At 36.0% G+C, this 15,087-nt stretch overlaps 1 pseudogene; it reads right to left on the bottom strand.

The window, feature by feature from the left end:
- Window positions 1-14,173: 14,173 nt before the first annotated feature.
- LOC113910960 lies at window positions 14,174-14,627 on the bottom strand (annotated as a pseudogene).
- Between the last annotated feature and the right edge of the window lie 460 nt (window positions 14,628-15,087).

The following is a 15,087-nucleotide window of genomic DNA, read 5'->3' on the forward strand; positions in this document are numbered from 1 at the left end:
ATCAAGAAATGGGCAGAAGACATGAACAGACATTTCTCCAAAGAAGACATCCAAATGGCCAACAGGCACATGAAAAAGTGCTCAACATCGCTCGGTATCAGGGAAATCCAAATCAAAACCTCAATGAGATACCACCTCACACCCGTCAGAATGGCTAAAATTAACAAGTCAGGGAACGACAGATGTTGGCGGGGATGTGGAGAAAGGGGAACCCTCCTACACTGTTGGTGGGAATGCAAGCTGGTGCAACCACTCTGGAAAACAGTATGGAGGTTCCTCAAACAGTTGAAATTAGAGCTACCGTTCGATCCAGCAATTGCACTACTGGGTATTTACCACAAAGATACAAATGTAGGGACCCGAAGGGGTACGTGTACCCCAATGTTTATAGCAGCAATGTCCACCATAGCCAAACTGTGGAAAGAGCCAAGATGCCCATCGACAGATGAATGGATAAAGAAGAAGTGGTATATATACACAATGGAATATTATGCAGCCATCAAAAGGAATGAGATCTTGCCATTTGCAACGACGTGGATGGAACTGGAGGGTGTTATGCTGAGTGAAATAAGTCAATCAGAGAAAGACATGTATCACATGACCTCACTGATATGAGGAATTCTTAATCTCAGGAAAGAAACTGAGTGTTACTGGAGTGGTTGGGGGTGGGAGGGATGGGGTGGTTGGGTGATAGATATTGGGGAGGGTATGTGCTACGGTGAGTGCTGTGAATTGTGCAAGACTGTTGAATCACAGATCTGTACTTCTGAAACAAATAATGCAACATATTTTAAGAAAAAAGAAAAAGAAGAAGATAACAGGAGAGGAAGAAAAGGGGAGTATGTCAGAGGGGGAGACGAACCATGAGAGATGATGGACTCTGAAAAACAAACTGAGGGTTCTAGAGGGGAGGGGGGTAGGGGGATGGGTTAGCCTGGTGATGGGCATTGAGGAGGGCACGTTCTGCATGGAGCACTGGGTGTTATGAACAAACAATGAATCATGGAACACTGCACCAAAAACTAATGATGTAATATATGGTGATTAACATAACAAGAAAAAAATTAAAAAAAAAAAAAAAAGTTTATGCTGAAAATTTTACCACTTGATTGTCTTACCTTCTTTAAAGAATGAAATATCCCTGGAAACCCTTAAAATGTTACATGTACAAGCAAGGTGGACCTAGCCAAGACAAGCAATCACCAAGCCAAAATGATATGCCTCTGGTCCAAACAGATCTACGTTGTGATACAGGCGTTCCTTTTGCCTGGGCCACCTTATTTCAACCTCATGTTCAGAGGGTGATAAACCACATAGGAAACAACCTCTTTCTACCATATCTGCCATGGATTGCTCTAATAATGAGGAGCCATTCCAAAGAACAAAGAAGCCTAATAGAAAAGTAAAAATGATAATAAGAGAAATGGAAAAAAATGGTTTAGGTGAGTCAACTGTTCGGGTGATGGATAAAGAACAGGATGAAATGCAGAGTGAGACTGGCAGTATTGTTCTTAAATACTGTTGATACATAATCCCCAGATCACGATAGTAATGAATCCCAGCTCAGGTGGCTGCCTCTCTTCAAAGGCACCATAAATCCTTCCCCATTTCACCTAAATTGGACAAATAAAAGTCCAGTGATGCTTAAGAACAGCGGAGTGGGGAGCACCTGGGTGGCTCAGTGGGTTAAGTGTGCAACCCTTGATTTCAGCTCTGGTCATGATCTCAAGTGTCTTGGATTCCAGCCCTGAGTCAGGCTCCACCTCGGCTTGGAGTCTGTTGAGGATTCTCTCTCTCCCTCCCGCCCGCCCCGCCCCGCCCCGCTCCCCACTCGTGCACTCTCTCTCTTTCTCAAATAAATAAATAAAATCTTAAAAAGGAAAAGAAGAAGAATGGGGGGAATAAAAGGAAATGGTATGATACATTAATAAAGGCTTTCAATTGCTGGCCTGTGGTTGGATGTCAAGTAATGCTCTTCTTTGTGCCTTTAATGGTCAAGCCAAAAAGAAACCTTTTTTTTTTTAAACAGTTTTACTCAGGTATAATTTACATACTATATAATTTGCTCAAACCTCTCTTTGCAGTTAATATTAAGTAGTACTGAATGTCAAGATTTATGTCTTAATTCTATTTTGTATTATATAAACAAATGTCTCCCCATCTACCTTTCATTGGTTAATATATGTTTTTACATTCCTTTGATTTTAAAATTTTGAAAATATTTTTGCCTTAAATATATTTATTATATTCTGTAAATGACAGGTTTTCTTTTATTCCATTCTAATAGTCTCTTCTTTTAAATAGATGATTTTAATATGCTTATATTTTATATTTTTCTATGAAAATTTCTTTTATAGTTATTTTTCAATTTAAACTATAAATATCACTTCCCAATTCCAAACTCTTCAGTTATATTCCCATCCTTTGAACATAACCATAAATTAGCATGCTTTATCTACCAAGAGAAAACCACACACACACACCACGTACACACATATTCTTTTTATGGTTGTCTAGAATTTTAGTTCCACTGAAAATATGATGTTATTTTGTAGTAAGTATGCACCATTTGCCAATAGTTCCTGTTTTCTTTCTTTTTTTTTCTTTTTTTCATTTACCACCATCTTTAAGACAAGAAAGATTATTTTATGTTAGAATCTATTGCATTTCGGTACTCAGTTTCAATAAAACAAATAAAACATCTTGGAAATTAACAAATTGAATAGCTTTCCTTTACAGTGTGTATGTTGAGGACAACTTTTTCATCAAATTTTTGAAAGTTAGAGAATTCATTAGTAGGCAATCATGAGCTACATTGATGTTATTGCTACAGATTCTATTGTGTCTGTTTTTAGGTAGCTTTCTTTTCCCAGGTTTGGAGGCTCCTATTGAGATATTCTCAAGGGCAGAGATTTTTTTTTTCCTCAGCTGTGTCCAGTTCACTAACAAGCCCATCAAAGGTGTTCTTCATTTCTATCACTGTGTTTTATCCCTAACATTTCTTTTGGGTTCTTAGGATTTCCATTTCTCTGCTTATATGGCCCATGTATTCTCTCATGCTATCTGCTTTATCCATTATAACCCTTAGCATATTAATCACAGTTGTTTTAAATTCCTGGTCTGATAATTCCAGTATCCTTACCATGTCTGTTTCTGATGCTTGCTCTGTCTCTTCAAATTGTGTTCTTTGCCCTTCTGGTATGCTTTGTCTTTTTTCTTGATAGCTAGACATGATGTACTGGGTATATGGAACAGCTGTATATAGACCTTTGGGGTTGCAGTATGAGGTGCGGGGAGAGGGGAAACATTCTATAGTCCTATGTTTAGGTCTCGTGATATTTTAGTCTTTTAGTTAATGTATGCCTCTTCTGGACTATGAATTTCACAAGGATTTCTCAGGTTTTTTTTTTTTTTTTTTTTTTTTTTCCTTTCCCTTAGGTGGTACAGAATGGCTAGAACGGGCTATACTGGGCTATTTCCTTTCTTCCCCTTGGAAAATTAGAGCTGGCTGGACTTGGTTATTTTTCTTGCAGGTCAGCTGGATCTCATAACACCCCAGCAGGTTAGACTCTGGTTAAATAGTTTCCCCTGACGGCAGGCTTAGTTAAGGAGAAAGCAGCTTGGTCTGGTAATTTCTTTTTTTCTTTTCTTTTTTCTTTTTTTTTAAACTTTCTATCATTGTTTTTATTACTGTGGAAAATTTCAAACATTCACTAAAGTAGAAGGAATAGTATAATAAACTCCAAAATACTAAGCATTTCGTCCTCAATAATCATCAACATTTGCCAACTTCAAATTTTCCCCTCCCCCTGCCTGAAACATAAGGGGGGGAAGTTTTCTCCATTACTTATTGAGGGAACCTGGTCAAGCTCCTAGAGGTAAATCTTGTGGGGGCCATTTTATGACTTTTCTCTCCCGGAGTTGTTTGTGTTGAGCCTCCAGTAACTCGGCGCCTAGAGTTCGGGTTTCCTACCCTAGTTCTCGTTCTGTGGTGGTTTCTGCTGGAGTCTCTACTGTGGTAAGTCATAACTCCCCTGTAGTCCTGTGTTTGTGTTTCCAGTGTTGGGGGCAGTTGGTTTGTTTGCCCTATGTCCTGTCTTTTCTTAGAGAACCATGAAGAATTAATGATTTTTCAGTCTGCTTAGCTTTTTCATTTGTTAGAACACAGCAAGAATTTCCAAGTTCCTTACATGTGGAACTGGAACTGGAAATTAGGGTTTTTTTTTTTTTTAATTAATGGATTATATTTTAGAGTAGTTTCGCTTATAGAAAAATTAGGCAGAAACTGCAAATTTTCTATATATCTCTTCCTCCACTTATAGTTTCCTGTATTTAGTTTCCCATGTTAGTAATTTCCTGCATTAGTGTGATACGTTTGTTAAAATTGAGTCATTACTGATATGCTATCATTTCCTACAGTACCTGGTTTATGTTAGGGTTCACTCGTGTTGTATATTCTAGAAGTTTTGATAAATGCACAGTATCATGTATATATATATATATATCATTACAGTGTCCTACAGAATATTTTCACTGCCCTAAAATTCCCTGTGCTTCATCTATTTATCTTTCGCTCTTACCCCTAATCCTCAGCAACCACTTATCTTTTTACTATCTCCATATATTTGTCTTTTCAGAATGTCATTTAGTTGGAATGATACTGTATGTAGTCTTTTCGGACAGGCTTCTCAGTAATAAACATTTAGGGTTTCTCCCTCTTTTTTCTTAACTTGATAGTTTGTTTCTTTTTATTGCTGAATAATTTTCTATTGTTAAGATGTACCAGTTTATTCACCTATTGTATGACATTTTCGTTGCTTCCCATATTTTACAATTATGAATGAAGTGATGGAAACTTCATGTGCTGCTTTTTGTGTGAACATAAGCTTTCAACTCATTTGGGTAAATATTTAGAAGAGTAGCTGATGGATCCTGTGGTAAGATTGTGATGAACTTCTTCATAAACAGCCAAACTGTATTCTAAATGGAAGTGGTTATGCCATTTTTTTTTTCCTGCAAGCAATGAATGAGAGTTTCTGTTGTTCCACATTCTCATCAGTATTTGGTGTTGTCAGTGTTTTGGGTTTTAGTCATTCTAGATGCACAGTGGTATCTCATTTTAATTTGCAATTCCCTAATGACATAAGATACTGAGCACCTTCTCATGTGCTTTCATTTGTCCTTTTATTTCTTCCTTCTCACCTCGTGTACATTTTATGTACTTTTTTTACTTACATTAGCAAGGACTTCTAGTACAATGCTTAGTAAGGGTAGTGAAAGAAGATATCCTTGTCTTGTTGATGATCTTAGGGGGAAAGTATCTGGTTTCTTGCCATTAAATATGACATTAGTTTTGTTTTTATTTAAATCAAGTTGATTAATCTCCCCTCTATTTCTAGTTGGAAGTTTTTTGGTTTTTTAATCATTAATGGTGTTGAATTTTTCAAATAATTCTTGTGTATCAATAACATTTTTCATGTTTAGCCTGTGATGGTTTATAATAATTAATTTTAAAATGTTGATACAGTCTTATATACCTGGAATCAATTCCACTTGTTCATGGTGTATAATTATTTTCATACAGGGTTGAGTTTTATTAATGTTTTGTTGTAGGTTTTTATATCCGTTTTCATGAAACATTTTGGTTTGTAGTTTCTTTATTTTTCAATGTTGCCACCAAGTTTTGTTACTTGAGTAATGTTGACCTCACAGAATGAGTTAGGAAGTGTTTGCTAGCTATTTTCTGTGCAGACTGTACAGAATTGGTATCATTATTATTGAAATGTTTGTCAGAATTCTCTAGTGAAACCACCTGCAACAGGTAATTTCATTTTGGAAGGTTGTTAATTACTGAATTGATTTAATAGACATCTATTCAAATTCTATATCTTCTGTGTGAGTTTCATTAGATGATGACTCTCAGGGAATGTTCTATTTCATCATGTTATCAAATTTGTAGGCATAGAGTTGTTAATATTTATTTACTAATGTTGCCATGTTCATGGGATCAGTAGTGATGGGCACTCTTCAACTTCCGGTATTTGTAATTTGTGTCTTCTCTTTTTTCCTTTGGTAGCCTGACTAGAGGCTTATAAATTTTACTGTTAAAAAAGACTGAAAAAGTAGTGGTCCATAGTTTGTTTTGGCAAAATTGAAAGTGTTAGCCTAGTTAAAGCAGAAGGTAGAAACACCTAGTGAATTTGCTTTGGGAGAACAAGTTTGAGACAGAATGTTAATACTGCAAGTTATATGTTACTAATTTCATCTTACTAATGACTATAAAGTTGAATTCAAAAAGGAGTCGAACTGTTGGCAATCAGGGACTCACTGAAAGAAATAAAACAGATTTTCTAGAACAATCAGCATGGGAAGTTGTGACTGTTTCTTTATAAAATCAGAATAGATGAGTTTGAGAAGGGCAATGAATAACATTTTGCTATCTTGGGTGAAGAGAACATTAAAGGAGGCATGTTTATAATATTCATTGCTAATATGCATGCCATTAATTTAGCTCTTAGGGAATATTTTCATATGGACATCCCAATTCAGATTTCCTATAAACCAATCAAATTAACAGAGCCTAGAAAAATTGAACCAACCAACTGAGCTACAGCCATCCAGCAGACTTCACATAACATGAGTTAAAAATAGAGGTGCCTGGGTGGCTCAGTTGTTAAGTATCTGCCTTCGGCTCAGGTCATGGTCCGAGGGTCCTGGGATCGAGCCCTGTGTCGGGCTCCCTGCTTGGCGGGGAGTCTGCTTCCCCCTCTCCCACTCCCCCTGCTCTTGTTCCCTCTCTCACTGTGTCTCTCTCTGTCAAATAAATAAAATCTTTAAAAGATAAATGTTATTTTTGTAAGTCATGGAGAATTTGGTTGGTTTTTGCAGCAGAAAAGAAGTTGTATAGTACAGGATGAGGGACAAGGAACCATTAAAACTATTATTTCTCTAAAAAATTCTAACCTTCCCAATATTTTATGTATGTTGTGCATTTTTTGTCATTAAAAAATGCTTTCACACTGGGGACATCCTCATAATGTTGTTAGACCAAATTTCTAGACTTTAAACTTTAGAGCCTAGAAAACTGAGGTTTATAGAGGTAATTTTCTAGTTCCTAGGAAGGATGAGGAAAGACCTAGGTCTTTTGATAATACAGCTAGTATTTTTTATTACACTGAATTGTTTTGAAATGTATTATGCATTAACTATGTAATTTTACCTGGTTTATACTTATATTAGTCATTCAAATAGCAGTACGAGAAATTAAAACACTCTTCAAAGAAATACAGATATTAACTTCTTCATTGGTTTGAGAAGGCCATAAATCATTCAGAAACCAGACTATGTGTGGTCATTAAAAAGCACATATATCACCTTGATTTTCAGAAAATATCACTGCATCTGGCTTCCTGATTTGTATCATAAGTGACACTTAAGATACAAAGAAAGTACAAACGTTTCCTTCTCTGCACCACACATTCTGACACCTGATTTTATTTTCATTTGTTTTCACCTCCAAGACATACATATCATCTGATGTCCTTACATAGATTAAAATTTTTTTGAGGACAAAAACTTTTTTTTTCTATTAACAGATTCACCATGGCTTTAAGAACAAATAGTAGATGTTTAAAATTTTTAATTTATTCAGTGACCAAATAAATGTAACTTTCAGTTTTCTTACCAAAATTTTGTTTAATTTTTGTTAAAATGCTACTAATCTATGCAAAGGCTAAACTTAAATTGTATTTCTATGCATGAGCATTTTTCTTCTGATTAAGGAATAGTAAATGAATAGCCCTTCTTGTGTTCTATACTGACTTTTTGGAGATTACCTGTTAGTATAACATGTATATATCTGTCAGACAAAAATAAAAACACAGTTCTGACCTCAGAGTTCTTAGGTTATAGAATGCTTTTAGTAGAGGTTTGGTATGTGGACAGTTGCTATTATTAATAAAAACTTTTAAAGGAAATTATAAAATTGATTCTCTGAAAAAGAAATAATTTCACTCTGCTTTATATTCATGAAATTTAATTTCATGGTTATCCAAAAAGTTCCAAACTGTCAGTGAAAAAATGTCTTCAGCCTAATTAATGTCAAATTTTGGGAATGCGCAGTCTATGCTTTGAATACTGATATTCTGGTTAATAACAAAATTAAACCTTGGTAGACTTTAAGAGGCAATGTATTACCTGTTAGTTTCATAAAATGTTGATCCATATTTGAAACTTTTACATAAATCTTCAGTGCTGCCTCATTGCTGCTTAAATCCATTTATAAGTTATTATACCATTGCTCCATTCTGAGAGGAGGTAATTTGTCACTATTCCCTATAGTCCAAAATGTAATAGTTCACCTGAAGATTGTTGAGTAACCCCTGAGGCTTTACTCCATGCAATCTCAAAACGATCATGCTTTCTCAGTAATGATCATGCTTTCAACAGCAGAAGTAGACATCTATATAGATAATCAAGTCAATTTTATTCCAAATTTTTCCTCAGAATGCATAATGGATTTATGTGTATATAAATAGGTTGTTACATGAAAGGTTAACATTATTGTTTTAACTACTAAAATATTCCACTGTGCTGAACAAATTGTTTTTGTTTTTTTTTTTGTTTTGTTTTCTGTAATTTGGCTACTACAAAGTTCTTTGGGGTTTTTTTTTTTAAACACTATGATGTCCAAATCCCCCTTGTGTGTTGGCTTTTCTAGTTGGTCCATGTTTTTATCTTTGATCCTAAGAGTCTTATTTGGCTCTCTAGAATTTAGGGATGACTACTTTATCCTTAAAATCTAATTTAATTAAATTCCAAACTCCTATATTGAGCTAGGATCTGTGTTCAGCTCTGGGGCTGAGTCGGGTAACATTGCCCTATGAGTCTCCCTTGGGAGTGGACAAAAGAATATGAAAGGAGGCAGGGAAAAAATAATTACTATAAGGTAAAGATGTTAACAGGAAAATATTTGTTTTATGTGAATAAAGATGACAGTGCTACTAATTCTATATAAGAAAGATTTCATGTTTATGTGCTACCAATAACCATCTGATTGTCTTATGTAAAGCTATAATCTATAAATTTATATAATACCTCCAGACTTAATACCCTCAAACTTAAATTGTTTGCTTATTTTCTCCAAGTATTACAGTTTTAAATACATCATTTAATTTCCTAAGCAATTCTTAATACTAAAAAGAGTACATGTACTTTATTTAATAAATGGGTTGAGCTATTTTTATGGTCCCCTTTGAAGCCAAGAGTATGAAATCACATCTCTTGAGTGATTCTGAAAGTTCTGAGAAAGCATTACAGATGAATTAGAAACCCCACATATGTATCATAGTTTCCTGTTAGTAGAGAAGGCACACTGAAAACAGAGATCAGCTGCTACATTTAATTTTGGAAAACCTCAGATAATAGTGATATTGACAAGAGTTTGAGATACATATGTGTGTGTGTATATATGTGTGTATTCTATATACATGGAAGACATGAGAATAAGAGCCTTATATTATTACTCCTTATGTGGTTTATTTTGGTGGTTGTTATTCAGTCTTTGTAATATCTTATTTTCAAAATACCATTCTGGTTCCTATTTTCTTAGCTATTAAAATATTTTGAGGTATAGTTTGACTTTAGGACTATTGACTTATTGAACTAGTTCTATGGTCTTTGATAGAATGTTTTAATTTCCCTGGTAAGACTGAAACATGCTGTCTTGTTCCAGATCATGGGTATGGTGGTCTGTATTTCAGCATTAATTATGATGTCAGCTATAGTTTTCGGTTTCAATTTTGTTTTTGAGATTTAATTTATGAGGTTGAGAATTTACTAGTATTCTTAATTTACTGAGCAATTTTATGATGAATGTGTGTTGGATTTTCTCAACTGTGTTTGCTACATCTTTTGCAGTGAGCATGTAGTGTTCCTCCTTTAATTTTAAGAGAATAAATTAAGTAAATAGAAGGGTTTTTTATGTTGACAACTTTGACGTAGTCTGGGATTTTGTTCAACTAGCTTCTTTTTTTTTAAGATTTTTTTTAAAGAATTTTTTTTTATTTATTCATTTGAGACAGAGATACGGAGCAAGAGAGAGAGCAGGACCAGTGGGGAGAGGCAGAGGAAGAGGGAGAAGCTGACTTGATGCTGAGCAGGGAGCCCGATGTGGGGCTCGATCCCAGGACCTGGAGATCATGACCTGAGCCTAAGGCAGACGCTTAACCATGTGAGCCTCCCAGGCACCCCAAGATTTTTTTTTTTGAGTAATCTCTATACCCAGTGTGAGGTTTGAATTCCCATCAAGCGTCACATGCTCCACCCACTGAGCCCACCAGGCATCCCTCAACTGACGTGGAAGTTTATATCCTAGATATGACTCTTTCTTCCTTTTCTTTATTGCATTTAATGCTATAAATCTAAGCACTGATCATTATGAGACAGCTTTTATTAAGTTGTTTTTATCAATTATTTTGGGGGTTTTTAAATTTTTTTTTTTAGACCCATGGTCTATCGGAGATAGGTTGTATAATCTTCAAGCCTGTGGAGATTTTCTAGATCTATACTACTTAGTGATTTAGAATTTGATATTACTAAAGTTCAGAACAAATTCTGTACAAATTCTCTTCTAACAAAATGTGACCTGTTTTGCAGCTCAGCATATGGCTTTTATCATTGAATATTTCCAGTACATTTGAGAGAAATGTGTATTTTACCAATATTGGGTGTGATGTTATATAATATCACTTAAGTCAAAATGCTTGGTACAGTTCTTCCAATCTTCTATATATTTACTGTTTTCTTTTGACTCCACTGTGGTGGAGTCAAAGTATTTGACGAGCTAAACAAAAACCACTGAATGGGCTTAACCATCATCCTCCGATCTTGGGCATGCTTGAAAATGAAATCTGTTGTTTCACTAATATCAAACTTTTTTTTTTTTCCTAAGGGAAAACATGAATATGAGTGTACTTCAACTCTGAGTTACATATAAAATAGTTTATTTCCTTGAAAAATGCTTTACTTTCTATTTAGCCCATCTGGTGTCATAAGAAAACTCACCTTCTTGGATACAAATAGTTACCTTGCATATTTTAGAGGAATGTAGAGGAATATGCTAATTCATTTTAAAATGATTATCAGTTCCAAGAATCCATATAAGATTCTCCATAAAACTTGGCATATGCACTTCATTGGGCACAGACCTATTTTAATGCTCTCCTGGTGAAATGATCTGTGCAGCGGTCATAAAATATGTTATACTAAATATTCTTTATGCTAAAAAATGATTCTTAAGCTCCAGATCCACATAATACGTAAAACATCTGATAACATGGTGCCTGATTTAATCTAATATGAATCATAGGGTTATGATCCAGTGCAGTGTTCATCTCTGACAGGCGCACTACAAACTGCATTGCAATCTGAGGCCAGTAGGCATACTAAATCCTTGCTCTACCTATCTACAATTTATAGCTAGAGGATTCATATCTTAACTCTCTTCAAATAAAAATAACCGTACTGGTAGTAGTAAAAAAAATGTTTCTTATTTAAGTGTAAATCAAAGAAGGAGGTAAAACGAAGTGGTAATTATTTCAGCTCTTTTCTCACCACATTGTCTCTCAAGGTCATGTAAAATGCATTGCATGAAGTACTGGAATGCTTTTATATGTACTTTATCTTTGGATTTGTTTAATCATAGGTCGCTAAACTGATTAATGCATGCAATAGAATACAGTCAACATCTACATGTATCATTCTTCATCTCTACAATAAGATATTGAAGGAAAAGATCGAGTTAGAAAAGTATCAAGTTCCATTAATAGTTTGAGGATGCACATATCAATACATACTTTAATGAACAAACATGTAAAAGTATAAAACACTTGAATGAGAATTATAAACACCAATTTCAGTATTGTTTATAGCTGAATTGGGAAAGAAGTACTTAACCTGCATCTATAAAACATCAAAATGTGAAATAGGTCTCCTAGGGTGCTCATGGACAAAGAAGTAATGTACTGGTATTTCAAATTTAATAGTAAATAGTAACTTATAACTTTTCTCTGTCAACAAAGAATGACTTGGGCTATTTTCTGAGTATATGCACCATCTAAAAAAAAATGTAGGGCACAGAATATTTTATCTAAATTAATAAAATAATGTGTGTACCAGAGAAGTGCCATTCATTTGTTTATTTTTTCTCCCATAAAGCATTAGCCAGAGCAATTCTATTACATATTTTCTACCCATCTTTGTAGAATTATATTTTTGGTAGGAATATTCCTAGGAACCTCCCCTTTGGTCTGTTTGGCCCAATGATAGTGACATTTATAAAAATTACAATTGTTAGATTTATTTGAAATTATCTGCATGTAGCAGCACTTAGACTTTTAAACACAAATCTGGTGGAACTCAACAGTATTTGTCTTGACTTTTAAAGCCAATGTCAGGGCACCTGGGTGGCTCAGTCGGTTAAGCGACTGCCTTCAGCTCAGGTAATGATCTCTGGGCCCTAGGATCCAGGCCTGCATCGGGCTCCCTGCTCAGTGGGGAGTCTGTTTCTCCCTCTACCTCTGTGTGCTTGCTCAATTTCTGTCTGTCTCTCAAATAAATACATAAATCGTTAAAAAAGTAAATACAGCAAATATCTTCTGTGAGGCAATCTCATGATCCCTAAAAAGGCAAGGAGGTAATTCTCAGGTTCGGAAAACCTGAAAGCTAGTTCTTACCTTTTTAGTGCTGTTATTTCGTGTGTGTGTGTGTGTGTGTGTGTGATGCATATTAAAATCATACAAAAATACCTGCTGTTACATAATATGTATGCACATATTGTATGTATATAATACTCATGATACATAAAGATCATGGTTAACCTTACCAGGAGATAAAAAATGAGAAGGCTCATATATATAAAATCCTTGTTGATTGACAGGTCACATATTTGAAATCTCAGCAGTAAAATATTTTTCATTCGGGTTAAAGTGCATTTTCCAAAACTTTTGTCAAAAGAAAACCAATTTACCCTGTGACCCAGGCTCCCCCCACATAGTAATGTATTAATAAATAATGAAAATTACCATGGATTAATTTATTTTAATCTAGTTCTACTTAGCACGTGCTTGATAGATGGGTGTATGGCATAGTGTGTAAGAAATAGTATCTGATAAATATGCCAAGGTCATGGTCACAGAACAAATGTTATACTGATAAAAGGATTGCAAAGAAGTGTCTATCAGAAGATAAGATTTATACCCAAGCTTTGTTTTTAGAAACAAGATGAACACATTAGGGTATATCTTCTTTCCATACAACACACACATGGGCACGCATATGTTCACACATATGCTTATGTGTGTGTACACATATTTTTGCTATTTCTTAAAATCATCAAAAATTTTATACAAATGTATAAAACGTAGGACAGTAAAACTCAACAAGTGATATACTTTTGTATATATTTATCAATATATACATCTAGACTATTAACATCTGAACTCTAATAATTTTAGTCACTAAATGTTAACATAATGAAAAATAAAACCACTTTAAAAAGATGGAACTTATGTACAGATTAATGTTAGTTTATGCATGAACCCTTAGGCTTCAGAGTTCTAATACTGAGTTTTCAAATGAGCATCTCTTTTTTTATGGAAAAAGAATTCAATTTATTTCCTATCTATAAAGTGTAAAAAAAAAAAGTGCCTTGGGTATAAAATCTAAATGTCTACCATCTGCTCAGTTAGGAGTTTAGAAATGTCACTCTTCGCGACCTTCAGTCCTTATTTAGTGTTTGGTGCAAAGAAAGCAGGTGCCAGGAGCCCCTCCTGTACCAGGCAAAGTGACAGCTTCCGAAGGATAATGTGTAAGCCTTCTGTGAGGAAGAGGGGTGGAGAGCAGGAAGGAAAGAGGGAGAATGGAGGTGTGAGGCTAGGGACAGTTATTACTTTAATCTGTATTGGGAAACACTTTAATTTGCAAGAGGGAGGATCGTTCTTCTTAACTGCTGAATACAAGTGGCCTGAGCCTGTCCTAGGTAAATTAAACTGTTTCCTGTGCATGGGGCCAACCCCCATCCCACAGAGGCACAGATGCAGCCTCTATGAGTTAGGAAAGGCATCCATCAATGTGGCAAGAATTGGTCACCTTTGGACTTGGTGAACTTGTGCAGTTATAAAGAGTCCCGGCAGAAGTGAGAATCATCCAGTCTCAGAGCTGTCCGTTTGTAGAAGTAATGGTCTAACACTGCTGTGCTAGTCTCTGGGATACAAACAGCATTTGAAGTCCTTCTGTCCAGACAAAGCAGTTGGAGTTTTTCCAGCGTAAATTCATGACCCAGACATGAAGGGAGATGCTGAGGGTGAAGAACACAGCTGTGAGGATGATGGTCCTTTTGAAGTTACTGAATACAAGGTTGACCAGGCCAGCCTGGAAGACAAAGGTGTTGAAGAACAGGAGGAAAATGATGAAGTTGAAGAGACTCGCACTATCCTGGATGAGGAAAAACACCAGCAGGATGATAGGAGCCATTCGAAGTAGCTCTGCGAAGGAATTAACAAAGAGCTCATAGGACAGCAGCAGGACCTGCAGGGAGAGCAGTTGTTATAGTTACTGGTCTGGAGCATCTTCCTTTTGCTGAGTGGAGCACCTAGCTTTCTCCCCAGCAGTGAGGGAGAAGCACTAGTTCCTCAGAATCAGAGCTGTTTCCTTAGCTCTAAGACAAGGGCTTCAAAGACCCTCTACATCGGTTGTCACAGGGAGGCCATCCTGACTTCCGGAAACTGGTTTTAAACCCCGGAAGTAGATGGCGGATGCAGGCTCTGACTGAGCTGTGCTAGCACAGCCTCCGGTCCTTGGCTTTCCCACAGCACTCAGTGGCCAGTCCTGCCGCCTTGTTTGGGCCCCTGCTTACCTGGGTCCACTCTTCTCCTCCTTTCACAGCATCGCTCCTCCAGCTCTTGAGCCTCCCAGCTGCCGCCCAAGGCCTACTGCACACATGGCAGAGCCTTGCTAAGGGCCAGCCCCAGGAGAGAGGCCTCGCCTCTGCTGAAACCCTTAGGTTTCCACACCATGGGCAGGTGAGGG

This window comes from Zalophus californianus, chromosome 12 (assembly GCF_009762305.2).
Source record: "Zalophus californianus isolate mZalCal1 chromosome 12, mZalCal1.pri.v2, whole genome shotgun sequence".
NCBI classification, from domain to species: domain Eukaryota; kingdom Metazoa; phylum Chordata; class Mammalia; order Carnivora; family Otariidae; genus Zalophus; species Zalophus californianus.